Here is a 14,343-nt window from a genome sequence, read left to right as displayed (position 1 = left end):
CTCACACTGAGAACTCTCCCAGGGCAGGAGCTGAGGTGGCCCACCAGTGATCCCTTTTCAAAATCAGAAAGTGTCATTTCTGCAGTGGTTAAGTGAGTTTTCCTTTTTCCATGAGTAAGCTATTTAGTCTGGTCATTTCTGCTTTTAAGCTAATGCCAGGAAGTGTGTGTGTGTATGTGCGTGCGTGTGTGTGTGTGTGTGTGTGTGTGCGCGCGCACGCCAGTATGTATATTTTAAGTATAACTGACTTCTAATGCAGCAATAGGACAAATGAATTACTATATTGACCTACCTCTTCTCTGAGCATAGAATGTTAAGATTTACGCGATTCAGTCACGAGTTCTGCCATTCTGTCCCGCACTAAAAAAAAAAGAAAAAGAAAAAGAAAAAAGCATAAAATATTTCAACATAATGAATCACCAATAAATACTGAAAACACACATTTAAAATGCATGAAATATGTATATTTTATGTTTTAGGGTTAGGAGTAAATATATCTGTTAGCTAAAATTTCCATGAGATAGCATTCATCTGTTTCTGTTATAAGATTGTTCAGGGTCTAGACTGAAATTTAGCTTTTACTTTCAACAAGGAAAATTTTTTTTAGTAAATTAATAATATTATAAGCCTGATAGGTAATGTTTAAACTTCTCAAAAGTATGTATTTTTTCAAATATGCTAGAACAACTTAGAAGGATTGATTTACACTGAAATAACTTATATGTTCATATAATTTTTATCTGCCTGATAACATTTTATCTGTTTTTGCTAAAGATTCTTCTATAATAATTCATTAACTTAACTGAAAACTTTGTGGTACATAAAAGTTATTCAACAGAATTTTTTCAGAATTTATATTTTATAGTAATTTTTGCAAGAATTAGTCAAACTGGAAGAGACGAGTAAGACTCAAAGATGAATATTATGTTTCTCTACAATTCTATGATAAAAGAATGATTTTATGAAAATATAATTTTTTATTCAATTAACATTTATGGAATGTCTACTATGCACAAAGGGCATTGGCTGCTGTGACAGAAGCTGGTAAGTACCTATCTACTATTCCTTCTCTGCATCTCACTGAATAGCAGAACCCTGCTTTCTGTTGCATGTGGGTGTGACAGTGCACCAAGCTGAGAAACTACATTTCCCAGCTTCCTTTTCAGATAAAGATGGACACATGAGTGGCCATTAGAGCAGAGCAGAAGGTATAGGTGGGGTGACTTGGTTAGGTGTTAGCCTTTCCACTTTTCATAGTCTTGTTGCCTAGAACACAAATATAAGGGCTGAAGCTCCAGGATAAGAGCCAGCATTCAAAAGGCCGGAGATGAACAAGAGAAGGACACTGGAAGAGTGGTGACTATACTAGCTAGGGTTCTCCAGAAAACTAGAACTACCATATTCTGTTGTTAAATATTTAAATGACATATATGCACATGCGCGCACACACACACACACACACACACACACATATGTATATATACACATATATAGATATATGCATATAGATATGCATATAGATATGTATATCATATCTATACAATATCTACACAAATGACCATGTATATGCATATAGATATGATTTATCATAAGGAATTGGTTCACATGATTATAAAGTCCCAAGATCTGCAGTCTGCAGCAAACTGAAAACCCAGGAAAGTTGATGTTTCAATTAGAGTCTGAAGACTGGAAAAAACACGAAAAACAATGCCCTAGTTTGAAGGCAGTCAGGCAGGAGGAGCCCCTGCTACTCAGCCTTTTGGTTCTATTGAAACTTCAATAGCTTGGATTCGGCCTACCCACATTAGGGAGGACAATCTGCTTTACTCAGTCTACCAATTCATATGTTAATCTAATCCAGACACCCTCACAGACACACCCAGAAAAATCTTTGATTGAATATCTGGCCGCTCCGTGGCCCAAGCTGACACACAAAATTAATCATCACAGTGACATTTGGCCATCACAGATCTTGGATGGCCTGGACAGCAAGCCTCCAGACTTCTTTTATATAAAAGAAAAATAAATCTCTACCTTACTTAACCCATTGTTTTTCAGGTCTCTCTTACAGCCAAATGCAATATCTAACTGATACATGATTATAAACACTTCTAAATATGGATTTCCCATAAATATTTTAAATTTTCAAACATTATCACCACATGATAAACTCTCAGCAAATATGTCCTAAGAGGTATCTAAGATCAGGACATAAAATCTTTCCGAAACCAATTTAGGGGATGATAAACTATAAATGTTACCATACTGAAGTGTATAAATATTCTTTCTTATTGAAAACATTGTCTCATTTTCTTTATTTTTTATCCACTTCACCTGGCTAATTCAGATTCATCTTTCATAATTGAGTTTACATGTCGACCCTTCTAGAAAGTCTCCCAAGTTATCCTTCATCAAACTTTATTCTTTCAGTAATGGCTCTTGCTGTATTCTACTATATGAGTACGTAGTCATTCCATGAGCCCTAAGAGAACTGGGTTTATGTTTTATGGAGGTTTCTTTTCTTCTAAATAATTTGGTCTTCAAGTGAGGAGAGATGGATTAATCTTGCTTCTGAGTTCATTGCACATTGTCACACTTGGTCCTTGCGAGACCACCCACCACGTAGTTTTACCTATTTATTTACTCATTTATTTAATTCTTTAATCTCTATATAATATTCCAATTCCTCTTTGCCATCACATAGGCAATCTGTGTAATATGACAACAGACACTCTTATAAATTGTTTCCTGGTTTATGTGTATATGTTTTTAACATTTTTATGAGTGGTCCTGTTGTAATACATGTTTTAATTTGGGGATTAAACTTATTCTGTGTTTTGATTTGTTTACTTAACTAATTTTTTAAAATTCATCCATGGTGCTATGTGTACATTTAATCAATTGTTTCCAACTGGTGCATAATGTTCTCTGGTATACAGCTGCCACAGTTTACCTATTTGTTCTCCCAAGACATTTACTGTTTGTTTCCAAATCTTGATTACCACAATAATGGAGCAGCAAGCATTCATTTACGAGTCCCCTTTAGATCTTGTAAGAATTTCTTTAGTATGTGTATGTTAATAATGTCTGTGTGCATAATGCATACATCTATATACATATATGTTAAATACATACATATATGTGTGAGTGCATAAATATAAATATTTCCTAAGAGCTGAATTGCTAGGTCACATAAAACTCTCATACTTATTTGACAATGTAGTGCAAACATACTCTTTCCAAAATGGCTTAATCTGTCAACCTCTTACTAGTAGAGCATGAGAATATCAATATACTCACAGCTTCTCCAACATTTGACATTACTTACCTCCCAAATTTTGTCTCACTAACAATGTAAAATCATATTTGTTTTTAATTTACATTTCTCCAATTACTAATGTGTTTGAGAATCACTCTATATATTTAGCCTTTTGGAGGTTCCTCTTTTCTACATCATCGTCCATATTTCTACTGGAATTGCTGTCTTTTTGTTGGTAATTATTTTCAGGTGTTTCTGTGTATTCTGCATCCATTCCTAGGGTTAGACATTTGAAACATATTTTCCCAATTTTATATCTGCCCACTAATTATAGTGCCCACTAAGTCCATCACTAAACACAGGGCACCTGGGTGGCTCAATCAGTTGAGTGTCCAAGTCTTGATTTCGGCTCAGGTCACGAACTCGTGGTTTGTGGGATCAAGTCTCACTTCAGGCTCTGTGCTGACAGCATGGAGCCTGCTTGGAGATTCTCTTTCTCCTCTCTCTCTGCCCCTCCCCACTGAACTCTCTCAAAATAAATAAACATTAAAAAAAAAAAAATAAATCCCTTACTGAACAGAAAATGCTTAAGTTTGATGTAAAAATAATCAAGGGGCATCTGGGTAGCTCAGTTGAGCATCCAACTCCTGATTTCAGCTCAGATCAGGATCTCACAATTCTGTTCATGATTTGATTCGTGAGATCAAGCCCTGTGTAGGCTTCTGCACTGACAAGAGTGGAGCCTTCTTGGGATTCTCTCTCTACCTCTCTTTCTGTTCCTCCCTGGCTTCTCTCTTTCTCTGTCTGTCTGTCTCTCTCTCTCTCAAAATAAATACATATTTAAAATAATAATAATCAATATTTTCCCCATAGATTAGAATTCATTTTATTTAAGACATTCTGCCCCACCCCATTACAAAGATAGCTCTTATATTTTCTTTAATTAGCTTTATAATTTTGCCTTTCATATTTAAGTATTTAATCCATCTGGAGTCTATCACTATATATAGGATTTTTTCTCCATACAGTGAATAATTATCATTCCCAACATAATCTACTAGAAAATTAACTCTTTCCCTATTATTTATGATGTCTCTTTATCATATATGCATATACTAGCCTGTTTCTGAGTTTTTTGTGTAGGTTTCTTTTTTTTAACCTGTTTTTATTCATCATATGGATCTCTATATCCTTGGAGCCTAGTGGAATGCTTAGACTTTATTTGTGGAATGAGTGATGATAAGCTACTCATAACAGATCCAAAGCTGTTTATCGTCTATGGTACTTATTGTTGCAACTGTGTAATTTAAATGTTGCATAAACAAATGAAATGGGAGAACAAAGAGAATTATTTCCATAAAAACTATTTTGAAAGATTTTGATAAGGAGAATTGTTAAAATAATTCTTGCAAACTAGGTGTGGATTAGGACACTACGAATGACTGGGACAAGGGGGTGGGAATTTTAAAGATACAGAGGAATCCACCACTCAGATGGCTTTAAGCTCCTCTCCATTGTAAAGAAACCAAAACTAAAAAACATAGATGATGCCTTATGGACATGGCCTATTCAAGACAGCTAAATTGGAATTATAAACATAGCATCTATACTCAAAATGAAAATCACCCTTAATCAAAAGATTGACACAATAATGTATATGTATATATTTACGTTGAAATAAAATATATTCATGTATCATTTTAATAATTCCCTGTTTCAACAAAGTTTTCAATTTATCAACCAATTATGGGATCAGATATGAGATCTTCTATAAAGCAACTACCTAAAAATGGTTACAAGTTCTAAATGAGCTGCACATTCAAAATTTGGGGACACATCTAGAAAAACTATTATCTGAGAATATACTTAAATCACTCTGAAACATATTTAAAATCAATACTAAATACTTGAACATATTTAATCACCTGCTTTTCTTGGATTATTAAAAGTAGAGGTAGCACAATAAAGATTACTTCAAGATGGGGGTTGAGCACATAAATCTTTAAATGTTTTTAAAAGGTAAAAATCCACAGCAACAGTGACAAACAGAAAGAATGCCATCAGCTCCTGGGAAATTTTGAGGAATTCCTGAAAGATAGGAAGCAGATGGAGTTAGAATGTCAGGGAAACAAAATCAGAGAAAACAATAGCCCAAAGCACACAGATGAGAAAATTACTGTTAAAAGCAATTGCATATATAAACAACCTCAGAGTCAACAAACAAGAGGGCCTTAGGAAATAATCAGAATAATCAAAGTGCCATAATCTGAATAACTAGCCCAATTTGACCCCTTTTATGCCCACTTATAGTAAGCTACAGATGGTAACTATGATTCTTCGACAAACCCTATCTTTAACTAAACCTCCAAAGAAAATATGGGTTCTTAAAAAGTGAGTTATCTTCCAGGATAGGATTCTTAGCACTGTGATGGGAGTATAGAGAAAAACAGAGCAAAGTCTGAGGAAACGTCATCCTCAAGTAGGAAGCCAGAAAAAGAAATAAACAAGGAGAGCAATAGACTTCAGCTTCCCATACTAAAGGACTCTCTAAAATACAGGACTTTCTGGAGTGTATATTTTTGGTATAAAAGATTCCCAGAATAAATATTGGGCCTAGATAAGTAGAGCTGTTCCCCAACTAATTAAACCACGGAATGAATAGAGAGCTCCTACACTCTGAAAGAATGTTCGTGATCTGGCAGGACCACTCATCCTTCCATACATTTCTACAGAAGCCTATGCTAATCAGATCATATATTCACAAACAATTAAATATTGACTATCACGTGCAAATATGAACAATCGAGATTCATTAAAGATTTGAGGGAAACCAACACCACACCAAAGGAGGCACCATATTCATCATATAAAAGAACACCCAACACAACCAAGTTGAAAGAACAAACAGAAGACAGTTCTGTGTCTTCTGTATGTGTAAGTATAATTAGTAGGGATAGGGATAGGGATAGGGATAATAAAACATCCTCAGAATGTTTTAATTGATAACACATCCATAAGACAAAAAACAGGATTCTATGAAAAAGAAACAATTAGAGATCTTAGAAAAATAAAAATTCAAGAAATGAGCTGAGCGGTGTACTGGACACAGCAGAAGATAAAATATATAAGCTGGACTATGTCCTTGAGGGATACTCCCGGAACGTAGAAAGAAAGGACAAAGAGATGATACATGTAAGAAAAGTTGACAAATCCTTGGACTAAGTATATGCATTTTGCCCATTTTAATTTGATCATTACAGCCACCTGATGAAGTAGATTTAATTATTATTTTCAATTTTGCAGATGGGACACAAAAATCTAGATATAGCGTAATGGAGCAAGTCAGTGGCACTGTCCAGTCTAGGCCTTGGGTCCCTCAATCATAGGCCAAGCTCTTCTCCCTGGCTCAATATGTGGGTTATTGTTAAGCTGGGATAACTGGGAAATGCCTGTTTTAATATTATAATGCTGAAGATATCCAAGAGAGGAGCATGAGTATGGCTGAATCTCAGGCAAAGCCAAGGAGACTGAAGACTCAGAGAAGGCTGTTGGATTTGACCTTCAGGATAAATCTTGAGAAAGGTTTTATCAGGACGGTGGTCCTCAGAAGTCAATATTATTAAATAGGCACCATGAGAGCTTATGAAGCTGAAGAATTCTGGGCCTCAACTCCAGAAATCACAATCCAGTTCACATGGGTGGCTTTAGAATCTCCATTTGAACAGGCACCCCGGGTAATTGAGAAGCAGGTTCAAAACTGAGAGGAGAGGGTTGAGGATACAGATAGACCAAGATAGCTAGAATCCCCAGGGCAGAGTACCATAATGGAGAAACCACTCTGGACACCTACAGAAAGTTCTCTTCAAATCTTCAACTAAGAACTGATCAACACATGCCTGTGAGGAAATCACTCCAGGCTGGGGAAAGAACCACCAAAACAGATGGAACAGTTTTTGGAGATCACACAAGACCAGGAATCAACCAGAGTGAAGGATTTCCACAGTACATACGGCATTAAGTAGGGTACTCAGAAGGGTACTGCCTCCATAGTGGAGAAAAATTAACCTGAGGTCAAATGGCATTATTGTCCCATCTAACAACAATAACAAAAACTCTAGCCTTGAATCGTTCAAAATGCTTCCAAGTAACTTCACTGCATCCCCAAAGAGGCTCAACAATATTTAACAAAATTCCTTACTCAAAAAGATAAACTTATAATATGTGCATCAAATAAAAAATTATCAGACATGTAAAGAAACAAGCCTATAATGAGGAGAAATACTTATTAATGGAAACAGACTCAGAAATTACACAGATGATAAAATTAGTAGACAAGGACATAAAAAGTTATTATAACCATATCCATATATTCAAAAAAAAGTAGAAGAAAGCATGCACGTACCAAATGAGGAAAGGAAGGTATATAAAAAGAGAACCTCCAGAGATAAAAAGCATAACGTCTGAATAAAGATAAATAATGAGAAGGATAAGGCCTTCCTCATCGTTGTGTCAGAATCCAGAGTAAATGCCCAGAACACAGTCTAGGTGCAATAATTCTTTGACGAATGAGTGAATATATAGATTCTTTTTCCTCCAATCAATGGTTGGCTTAAGGGGTATGGTTGTGTGTTTACAAATAAGACAATTAGAACTGGGAATAAAATTATAAATCTGAGCACAACTATCACTTTATATAGTTTCCCAATGCCATTTTGGCATGTAAGAGCAACCTTTAAAAACTATTAAGTTATAATCCAAGGAGGAGAAAAGTAGAAATGATGGAAGAAGCAAGAAAATATAACATTCTTTTAAATTCTTCTCCAAAACAGGGGCCAGTTAATGTCAAGGGAAAGTCCCTATGTCCACTCTGGCATTTGGCTAAATCCAGTCCTGCTTTACCTACAGCTGGGTGAGTTTCCTTTCATTTCCTCTGTTCTTCATTCTCCTCACTGGGCCTGTCCTCCCATTAAAGTCACCAGAAAGCAGATGGATGTCCAGGGAAGCAAATCCCCAGAGGGTTCCGAGGTCTCCAAAGTTGTTGTTAAGCAGTCTCAGAGTGCAGATGGCAGGGTGCGAAATCTCACAAGCTGCCCAGAGGCCCAGCAGTTGAGTTCAAGCCCTAATGAATAAATCATGCTTCTTCTCTCCATAATCTGGCGTTGGGGTACTGGGCAGCATTTGTCATTCACCTGAGTCCTGACCATCTCGTTATAGAACTGCAGAAATTTCTAATGATGTATTCTCTAGGAACAGCCTATATGCAACACTTGGGGCTTCTTGGGTATATGTACATCTGTGCAAGGAATTCTATACTTGCTCTTGGTGGAATTGCCCTGACAGTGACAGAGCCTCCCACCTGCCCCTTAATAAAAGGGTGCATTTGGCTCAATAATAATTAGCATCAATAATGGGAGAGCTCTTTGCAAGGCCTGAGCCTGGCCTTCCCAGGCTGCAGGTGCAGAATTATCCCCATGACCTTTTGCTCCAGGATCGGTCATTGAGGAGAGGAGCGGAGCCGTCAGGAGGGAATCGCAAGCCTGTTTATCTTCCCTAAGAATCATTGTCTGGCCTCTGCTATTCATGTCAGCAGCAGCATTTTCCTCTTGGGAAACCTACAGGAGAGGCCGAGACGCCTCATCTGCATGCGTGCTTGCTGGAGCCTGGCAAATGGGCACCTGGTTTATTTTCTGGGTATCTTTATGCTCATTCGCAAAGAAAGAAAATCCACTTTATTACAAGGAACAAAAACACAATGGAAAGAACCCAGGTGGCTGAAGGCTGACTGACAGGCAAGGACGTCAGGAATAAGATGCCAGACAAGGGTCCTGTGTTTCCAAACGGCAGACTCTAGCTGCCAGTGTACACATGGAGCCTGCTACCCGTGCAGGGAAACTGCCCCAAAGTAAGGAAACACCAGCCCCCTCTTTGCTCGCATGCTCCAAATTATGGAGGTACGGTAGTCCCCCCTTATCCAGGAGAAATACATTCCCAGACCCCAAAGCAGTGGACACCTGAAACAGCAAATAGTTCTGAACCTTATACCATCTTTTCTCCTATGCAGATGCACCCATGATAAGGTTTAATTGCTAAATCAGGCGCAGTGAGAGATGAGCAACAAAAACGAGTAAGAAAATAAAACAATTACAACAATATACCGTAATAGAAATTTGGGAGTGTGGTCTCTCTCTCTCGTCTCTCAAAATATCTTACTGTACTGGACTCACCCTTCTTACGATGCCACGAGATGAGAAAATGCCTACGTGATGAGGCGACGCGAGCGCCGCAGGGTGTGGGGTATCCCTATCGCTAGGCTATATTGACCTTCCGCAGATTCCACAGACGGAGGATCATCTGGCTCCCGCCTGCGACTGCGGTTGACCAAGGGTAACTGAATCTGCGGACAGCGAAACCAAGGATAACGCGCGACTGTTGTCCTACAAGCTACTCTGCGGGAGCTTGTCTTTTCCCTCGTTTCCTTTGGGTGCTGGCTTCATATGGATAATAAAAGAAACAAAAACTCGAAAAGGAACTGTGACCCCCTATCCCTCTGACGAAGTGATTTTCGAATTCTGTAAGATCAAATTCTTGCTGGCTCGTTTTCATTCTTGGTGATAAACAGAACATCTACTGAAACCGTTCTCTGTTTCCCTGATCCCTTGCGGTGCTTTAGAAATAATTTTGTACCTTCGATCACCATGATCTGAGCCCTGTCAGCCCTCCACACAAGCTGCTGGAAGGCAGAACTGGGTCTGGTCCACATTTGCCCCTCCCACAGCCCTTCCAGCATTCCCTGAAATTGGCCAGGAGCTGCAGAGGAAGAGGAAGGACCCAGTATCCAGAAGAACTTGTACCAATCAACCGAAGCTTCAGATTCTAACTGTGGCATTCGGACTGATTAAATCTTCTTCATTTCCTATAGTCACCTTTTCAGTGACTTCCATCATCAGAAACTTCAAAAGCCCTAACAATTCATATTGCCATTTTTTGCTTTATTTTGTTCTGTATCACTGTCTAAAATACTAGTTAGTCCATTCAGTGATCTTGAATATTGTCCATCACCTCTATTAGAATAGAAGCACCATGATGGCAGGGGTTTTTGCCTGTTTTGTTTACTACTTTCTTCCCAGTGGCTAAGCCATGCTTGGCACATACTAAATCCTTAATAAGTATCTATTTAATTAATTAATTAATTAGTTAATTAAAGACATCAAATTCCTTGTATATTGTGAGTACTTATAAATTATTTACTTAAAAGTGACTTTGTTGAGCGGCGCCTGGGTGGCTCAGTTGGTTAAGCGTCCGACTTCGGCTCAGGTCTGATCTCACCGTTCAGTTTGTGAGTTCGAACCCTGCACCAGGCACTGTACTGATAGCTCGAAGCCCGGAGCCTGCTTCAGATTCTGTGTCTTCCTCTCTGACCCTCTCCTGCTCTCTCTCTCTCTCTCTCTCTCTCAAAAATAAACATTAAAAAAATTTTTTTCAGTGAATTTGTTGAGTTAAATTAAATTTACCAAAAATATCTATGTATTTGTAAAAAGTTATTTGATACCTCAAATGTTTAGTCATATTATATCTATTAAAACTGTAGTTCCTAAATGTAAAACAAAACAAAACATATCTTTTTCCTTGTTCAAAGATACTCAGAGGAGCATTTGTATCACTAATGGCATAAGAAAGAGAGAAGAAGGCGCGCCTGGGTTGCTCAGTCCGTTAAGCGTCCGACTTCGGCTCAGGTCATGATCTCACGGTCCGTGGGTTCAAGCCCCGCGTCAGGCTCTGTGCTGACAGCTCAGAGCCTGGAGCCTGTTTCAGATTCTGTGTCTCCCTCTCTCTCTCTGACCCTCCCCGTTCATGCTCTGTCTCTATCTCAAAAAAAAATAAACGTTAAAAAAAAAATTAAAAAAAAAAGAAAGAGAGAAGGAGACCAGACTCAAATTAATAGACAAACTGTAAACTTTACTCATTTATTTGTTTGCAAACAAGGCTGAGCACTTGAATTGCAGCATTTGAATACACTTTAATTGTGAGGTCTGGGCTTCTAATGATATATAGGTTTGATTATTTCAAACATTCCCCTCCCCGCTGTTTTCACTGCATCTACTGTCATTAGGATAATACTTCATATTACCAAGCCTGAAATATGTAGCTAGATCATGTTTGGCTAATTCCCTTCATGATCTGACTTAAGCCACCTGTTGTAGGAATAATGGCCCCCTAAAATTTCCACATCCTAATCCCTAAAACCTGTGAATGTTACCTTACTTGGCAAAAAACCCTTTATAGGTATGATTATATATATTAAGGACCTTGTGGTGGGAAGATTATAGTGTATTATCCAGGTGGGCCCAAACTGATTACATGGATCTTTAAAAGCAGAGACCTTTTCCAGCTCTGATTAAGGGAAAATGCAACAATGGAAGAGCGGTCATGGAGATTTGAAGGTGGAGATAAGGGGCCTCTAGAGGCTGGAAGAAGCTAAGATATGACTTCTCTCTCTCCTCTAGAAAGAAGCACGGCTGGACTGGCACCTCAATTTTAGCTCAGTAAGAGTCCCGTGAGACTTTTAACCTAGAGAACCATGAAATAATACATTTGTGTTGTTTTACAACACTAAGTTCGTGGTTGTTACAGTAGACATAGAAAACTAATATGTGGTCTGGTCTCATTTCCCACCATGTCCATCTATGCATTTTATTCTAAGAGCTACACTATCTACTCATTGTATCAAAAATGGAGCATTGAATGGAAAACAGAGACTTCCATAACTTTACTCTTACTGTTCCTTCCATTGGGTATCATGTTTCCATGTTTAAAATTATTGCTCATCATTCATGGCCCAGGTTGAATCATTCCCAAGTCCCAGGTCTAATGTAATCTCTCCTTTCTCACTACTTCCTTGAGTTCTTACAGACTACCTAACAATTTTTTCACTTTGCCTTGTATTATATTTACTTTTTTCCTCTCCACAACCATAGCTCCCAAAGGACAGGGCTCTGTATTTTTCATCTTTGTATCTTTTACAGGTCCTGGCTTAGACTCACACACGTAATGCCCACTTGACACGTTTTCAATGATTAAGTAACTGCAGAATGAGAGGCAGTCTATTTAGAAAAATTCACCAGGAATAGTTTTATTCAATTCTCACCTGAGTTTGGCGGAGAATGAGTCTTAGATGCACATTAAAAGATAGAGGGTAAATATGTATTCCCAGGTGTCAGGAAGTAAATTCAATATAGGATTCTGTAAGTGGGTGGAAATGCTTATAGAAAACAGCCTGAATGACTCTGAATTGCTATCAAAAAGAAAACAAAATACATAATGTAATCAAAGACTAAAAACTGAATAAGTAACAACACAGGTGGTTGTATGACACAAATCAAAGAGAAAAGGGCTAGCTTCTAAAGGGCAAATAAGTCAGGAAATTTCTTACCAAGGAGAATGATAAAAGACACAAAAGAAGCAAACATATCCAAGAAGAAAGGATGAGAACACAGATAAAACACAAAAATGGCAGATGTCTTCATTATTCACCAGGCTCAGAAAATTCCCTGGGCAAAGAGAACATTTAATTTATTGTTTTCATTCAAAAAAATTATGTATGTGCCTAACATTTAAATATATATTGTTAATATTTCCTGGGGATATGAAATTAAAGAATGCACTTCTTGATCTAAAGTTGCTCACAGAATAATAAGGCTAGGGGTAGTATATGTGGCATGAGTATGAACATGGAAAAGGGGACCACTAGGGGCGCCTGGGTGGCTCCGTCGGTTAAGTGACTGACTTCAGCTAAGGTCATTATCTCACAGTTCATGAGTTCGAGCCCCACATCGGGCTCTGTGCTGATAGCCCAGAGCCTGGAACTTGCTTCGGATTCTAGGTCTCCCTCTGTCTCTTCCCATTCCCTGCTCATACTCTGTCTCTCTCTGTCTCTCAACAATAAATAAATGTTTGAAAAAAAAATTAAAAAAGAAACGGGAAGCACTCAGCACTTAAAAAAAAAGAAAAAGAAAAAGAAAATCCAATAAAAAATGGGCAGGAGGAGACCTGAATAGATATTTTCCCAAGGAAGACATACAGATGGCCAACAGACACATGAAAAGATGCTCAACATCACTTATCATCATAAAAGTGCGAATTAAAATTGCAATGAAGTATCACCTCACATCAGAATGGCTAATATCAAAAAGACAAAAAACAAGTGTTGGAGAAAAGGGAACCCTTGAACACTGTTTGGGAGAATGTAAAATGGTATAGCCACTGTAGGAAACAGTATGGAGCTTCCTCAGAAAATTAAAAATAGAAATACCATACCGCTCAGTAATTTCACTACTATTTACCCAAAGAAAACAAAAACACTAATTAGAAAAGATATAATGTTCACTGCAGAATTGTTTATAATAACCAAGATACGGAAGCAACTATAATATGTAATCTTGTCTACACTGAGCTAGTTTCCCACAATTCCATTCTGTATAGGTTTCTAGTTAAGGTGGGCCACAGAAAGACTTTTCTGTAAGATTTGAAGGGGAGGAATGAATCAGCATCCATGCTGTAGCTTACACACATGATCCTGATACACTGGCTCATGTCATTGGCATGGAACAGTATCTAGAAGTGTAACTGCTCTACTTTTTCCTGGAGTCAGCTTCTCTGACTCCTAAGTTCTGAGATTTAGCACTAAAATGAAAGATGCCAATATTTACAACAACTGACATGTGTTTCAGTCCGTCTTTATGGGTTCCAGATGATGCTCAGGGTTTCCAGATGATCCTTGCTCTGCCTTCTTTACATCTGTATTCCCTTTCTGGTTTCTGGTTTTGTAGACTTCAAATTCCAGTAGTAGACATAAAGACAGTCTTACAGGGGCACCTGGGTGGCTCAGTTGGTTAAGCGCCGGACTCTGGCTCAGGTCATGATCTCACTGTTCGTGGGTTCAAGCCCCATGTCGGGCTCTGTGCTGACATCTCAGAGCCTGGTGTCTGCTTCAGATTCTGTGTCTCCCTCTCTCTGTCTCTGCCCCTTTCCAGCTCACACTCTGTCTCTCTCTCTCTCTCTGTCAAAAATAAATGAACATTAAGAAA

The 14,343-nt window shown here is 38.1% G+C and overlaps 1 long non-coding RNA gene across 1 annotated transcript; it reads right to left on the bottom strand.

The window, feature by feature from the left end:
• Positions 1 to 291: 291 nt before the first annotated feature.
• On the bottom strand, positions 292 to 9,555 carry LOC128315545 (uncharacterized). Its single transcript, XR_008298394.1, has 2 exons — positions 9,415 to 9,555; positions 292 to 360 (listed from the first exon to the last, which is right to left on the bottom strand). It is a non-coding gene; the product is annotated as an uncharacterized LOC128315545 (long non-coding RNA).
• Between the last annotated feature and the right edge of the window lie 4,788 nt (positions 9,556 to 14,343).

The sequence above is a fragment of the Acinonyx jubatus genome, chromosome B2, assembly GCF_027475565.1.
Source record: "Acinonyx jubatus isolate Ajub_Pintada_27869175 chromosome B2, VMU_Ajub_asm_v1.0, whole genome shotgun sequence".
Taxonomy (NCBI): domain Eukaryota; kingdom Metazoa; phylum Chordata; class Mammalia; order Carnivora; family Felidae; genus Acinonyx; species Acinonyx jubatus.
The sequence above is the reverse complement of the archived record's forward strand: the minus strand, read 5'-3'. Positions and strand labels throughout refer to the sequence as shown.